Source organism: Ipomoea triloba, chromosome 2, assembly GCF_003576645.1.
Source record: "Ipomoea triloba cultivar NCNSP0323 chromosome 2, ASM357664v1".
In the NCBI taxonomy this organism is placed as follows: Eukaryota; Viridiplantae; Streptophyta; class Magnoliopsida; order Solanales; family Convolvulaceae; genus Ipomoea; species Ipomoea triloba.
Window position 1 is genome coordinate 15,672,922 of NC_044917.1, and position 6,000 is coordinate 15,678,921.

Genomic DNA, 6,000 nt, shown 5'->3' on the forward strand with positions numbered 1-6,000 from the left:
CAACCGCAGTTTCCTTTCAACACAACTACAACAGTATCTTTTCAATACAACTGCAATATCCTTTCAATACAACTACAATATCACCTATGATCATGGTCCACAATATAATTTGCGGAAGGATATGGAGGAGGAGCTGAAGGTAGCGTAACTCAAGTGGATCTTTCCGCCCCAGGATCATCATCTCGTGCCGAAAGGTCATCATCCCGAGATGTTCAGCCTTACATGGCGAGAGGAAGACAACGAGGCAGTGCTAAAAAGACTTCCTCTAGGCCCAAGTACACTATTACTGCCGAAGGGAAGCGTGTTCCTTATGAACGATATGTGTTGGGAAGTGGCGCAAGATATAGAGGTTGCAACATTCCACGAATTATCAAGCACTGGAAATCCGAACGCAAGCAAAACTTCCTGATCTCAATGAACCAAAGGATCAATGAGAAAAAGAAAAGGGCTGAACAAGTTGAACTAGAAAAGAAAAGGCAACGAGAGGAGGCTGCTGGATATGCACGAGAAGTCAAAGTAAGGTTGATTCGTTGAAAATATTTAGGTAATGACAATAGAAAACAAGAAAAAAAGTTTTATATAACCAAGATCTATTGAAATATTTGTCATTCATCACTAAGTTGGTTTAGGAGAGAAAATGGTAATGATTTATGTGTTTTAGTAAGTTAAGAAAATATACGCAGATGAAGAATCTCTATTGTTTTTATGCTAATTTTAGCTCTAGGTATTCATGCGTTAGCATGATGTTGGTGTTTGAAATGTGTGTTGGTTGAAAATGGATTTTTCGGTAGGATTAATCGCAGCATAATTAGCTTACCAGAAATTAAATTTATTTTATTAAAAATATATTTTGAATAGAAGAGTTTATTTAATCCACACTAATGGTACATGTAATTTTTTAAAAATAAACATCTAATGTAATTTTTAATTTTAACTTGATGTGTGTGCATTTGGCTAATTTGATAAATTAATAGTATGTAAAATATTTGGTATGTAGCATATTTCGTCTAGATTGAGCTATATTTATTTTTTTGAAAATAAATTGAGCTATGTTTATAGTTATATCTAAATCTATTACATAACATAATAATGTGTAGAAAAAAATATTTCATCAAAACTATAAATGATATGTGTACAAAAAAAAGAAAGAAAAGGTATACGGCATTTGTGTTTCAAGAGAGCTATATATGTTAATTACAAATTAAATACTTTATGCTGGCAACTATGAGTGCAGAAATTAGAAAAATCTAATGCAATTTTTTTCGAATCATTAGTCATATAATACAACGAAGATATCATATTATTATATAGGGTCAGGTTCAGGTGTGGTCATGCTCTCACGTGCGGCCGTGCAGTTCACACCACACAAATATGCACTGTGGTGTGTTTCTTAACATTGAGTGGTGTATTTCGTAACATTGAGTGGTGTGTGACCACACGGGAGAGCACGACCACACCTGAACCAAAATCTTATTATATATTCTTAATTGTATATTTGGTTATTCAGTTAATACGTTTTAAATTTGTGACACTTGTACAAATTATCTAATTAATAAGAAAAATATTATCATAACAGAATTTGATTGTATTTTACTAATTGCTCAAAGTCTTTTCATCTATGTATAATTTAAATATGACTAGGTTTAAAAAAAAAAAAACCAACATCAAAGCATTCAATTCAATTACACGGTATCTATTTATACAAGGTACATAATTATAGAACATGAGACACGAATGCATATTCATATTTATTTTGTATGTTAAGGGTATGAAATAGGTACAGAATCAGTACTCTCAATCTCTAAATACAAAAATTCATAACACTGAACATATTTTCTTATAGCTGTAAACACAATAAAATGATGCATGTTAATGTTAACTAGCAACATGTAATAGATGATACAAACATTTTTACTATTAATCTTGGGAATTTGATTCAAAATTCAAATAACATTAACTAATTCTCACAGTTATGTCTAATCTTCATTGAATACACTTATTCCAATAATCAATAATTTTAAAACATTTAACAATTATGTCTATTAGTTTTCAACCTTCACATTACTTTCTAGACATTCACAAATTAACATTAACATGTATCATGTACAAAATAAAAACTCATAAGGTATAGAAATTTATTACACCAGACACAAAATCATATAACATGATACACACATGCATTTTGCATATTTAATTTGTACCTTAAGGGGGCGTTTGGTTCACGGAATCTTGGATTACCCAAGGTAATAGGATTACCTCTAGGAAGGTAATGTGAGATTTTGAGAATGTAAGATTACCTGATTTGTTTGGTTTGGATTATGGAATATAATATTACTTTGTTTAGTTAAGGGTTATATTTTAGGTTATATGGGACAATTTACTATAATGTCCTTATATATATATATATATATATATATATATATATATATATATATATATACACACATGTATATTTGGTTATATAAACATATATTTATTTATTTTATATACGTTATTGTGTTAGTACTATTATTATTATTATTATTATTATTATTATTATCTACTATACTAATAAGAGCCAAAGAGAGTTAGGCCTAAAATGGGTAGAAAAATGATGGTCAAATTATTTAATCAAATAGATGGTTCAGATGAATTATTTAATCAAATAGATGGTTAAGATAATTCAGATTAATATTATTAATAGAGATTACCTAATTTAACCTTACTTTTATGATTATCCGTTAAGTTTTCCGTTAAATATTCTCTTCTTAATATTCCGTTAACTTTTAACTTACCCATTAATTTCTATAACAAAGGTCTTAGGTTCGAACCTCATCTCAATCAAATTTGACATAATTAAGTTTCGCACTCTATTTTACTCTTATTAAATTAAATAAATTAGTAGTTACAACAAAAAATGATACATATATATTTCTTTAATTTAGAATTATGTGTCTACAATACCTTTATTTGAAAAAATTATTCATTATCAAAAAATTAAATTAAATAAGATAAACAATTTCATTAGTTATATTGTCTTTATTTTCTCTAATGCAAAGATTCTTTACATTCAAATTTATCAATTGATATTCATTACATTGTCCATTATCTTACTTTTACAATATCTTGTAATTAAATATCAAAGTTATAGTACAAAATAATGTTATATATTTATTTACCAAGTATTTTATTAATACTATGAAAAAAATTTTAAAATAATTTGAAGCTAATTATATTAACTACTTGGGGATTGGTTGACAAAGAGAGTACTCAAATAATAATCCAACAAATTGAAGCGGAATCACTCTATTTTACTCTTATTGAATTAAATAAATTAGTAGTTACACCAAAAAATGACACATATGTATTTTTTTAATATCATAAAAAAAATAAAAAAGAATAGTTTGAAACCAATCATATTAACTACTTGGGGGCCAAAGACCTTGTGGTCAAGCGGCACCCGGTGTACACTCCCATGTGGAAGGGAGTGGGTTCGAGCCTCAGTGGAGGCACCCGGTGTACACTCCCATGTGGAAGGGTCTGTCTCTTTGTGCTTCAATAGGTTGAGAAAGTAGCTTATGACAGAGTCAGTAGAAGAACTCAAAAAGGCAATGAAAGTACTCAAATAATGGCGAGAAACTATCTTTGGAATACATAATATTTTCAAATTTTTATTAATTAATTTAATATTTTTTCTTAAACTAGGGATTTCTTTATCCACAATAACTCATTCAACAATAATGGTTGAACCAAATGAACCCCATGCAGAACACCTAAAGGAAAGTCCATAGCTCATATATCATAATCTCATTGCATGACGTTGTCATCTATGCTACCAACAATATCCGAATTGCAAATAACACACTACCAACAAAAAGGAAAAGAACAAATAGTAAATATGAAGACAATGACAATGTTACTCAAAAGAGAATTAAGAACACTTAGAAAATTTCAAATTAAAAGTAGTATTTATTTACACTATCATTTTTAGACCAAATATTTAGACTATCGATTTTACAAGGTTGCAAACATTTATTTTAGTAATAATTATAATGATTTTTCTATATTATCTTGGATTCATATACTTTGAGTTAGATATTTAAATAAAAAAAAATCGACATTCAATTACTATAAACTTCTCTTATATAATCTTGCATTGATATACTTTCAAATACTTATTTAAATATAAACATTAGGCATTAACCCATTCGCACAATGCGCGTATAAAACTAGTTATTATTATAAAGATTAGTTAACAAGGACAAAGTTGGAATAATCGAAGGTAATCTTAGATTACTTAAAAAAACGGGGGTAATCACATTACCTTGAAACATTACCGCCACATCAGCTTTGAGGTAATATAACATTACCAGGTAATCTCATAACTTGAAACAAACAAGATAATATAACATTACCAGACTCAGATTACCTAGGTAATCTCAGATGACCCGAACCAAACGGCCCCTAAGAGTATGAAATAAGTACAAAATTCATACTCTCGAGATACAGAAATTCATAACAATAGACACATATTGGTATAACTGAAAACACAATAAAATGTTGTATGCTAATGTTAACTACCAACATGTAATACATACATAATTTTTACTATTAACCTTGATAATTTGATTCAAAATTAAAAAAAAAAAAACATTAACTATTTACCACTATTATGTGTATCCAATAATCAATAATCTCAAAACATTCAACAATTATGTCTATATGTCATAAACATTCATTCACTTTCCACACATGCCCAAATTTTATACATCAGTGTTCAACATTTTCAAAGAATAATTTTTCCAACAATTAACAATTGAAGTTTCATTATACCATTCAAGTTTTCGCGTTTACATGCACAACAACCTGTTCGAACATCAACTTCTGAGTAACAATGTAACCCCTTCTTGCATTTTGTTTAAATCTAACCTTCGATCATTGAAACTTCTTTATCTTTACTGTTTTTGCAACACCATTATATCTTTGCTTACCCATCCTCACACTAAAACCTAATCTAAAAGTATAGTCATTATACATCACATATGCATCATCAACAAAACTCACTGACAAACCTAACAAATCCTGATCAATTGCAAAACACACGGTTTTAAATAAAACAAAGATTGAATCCTATATATGATGAACACCATATTTCTAAGTAGAGGGGGTTAAGGGTATGTCGAATAAATCCAGCTATGCTCTACAACGAAATAGAGTCTTCAATATATCTAGCTAAAGTACACAAACTGGAAACACATAACTAATTAACCTTTACATCATTCTATACAAATAGACTTAGGCACATAGTTTATACCATATAGGTACACAATCTCAAAAAACAAGACACATAACCTAGCAACACAAGGTATGTAAACATTATATATCTTGACTCAATTATCATACTGTGATATTGATAGGTGCCAAAAATACCTATAGGAAAAGGGTCTAATTGGGACGAAAATACAATACTTTAATGCCTTTTTGTGGTCAATTCATATTGAATAAGCAAATGGTGATCAAATCCAGAGATATGAATATCAAAACACAATACAAATAAATACAAATATGCATCATTAGGTACGCATCACAAAAAAATACACCACTAGGTATGCAAATATACATCACACAGTGTTCAGAAATGCACAATTAGGAACAGTGGAGTTATGTGTGTGTTTTTGTTCATTTTCATTATTGTGAATTTCCTATCACTAGTGGTGTATTTTGTTAACACTAGTGGTGTTAATTGCACCAACCGCACGGGAAGCCGCGACCACATTTGAGAATATGTATATATATATATATACACACACACACACACACACACACACACACACACACACACATATATATATATATATATATATATATATATATATATATAGTCATGATTAGATGTGGCCGTGCGGCCTATTATCAGCCATTAGATCATATCAACTTATCAAATCAACGCGCAATCTATATATGTTACAGAACACACCATTCTACGTACTAAAACGCATCAGAGGATCGATAAAATACACC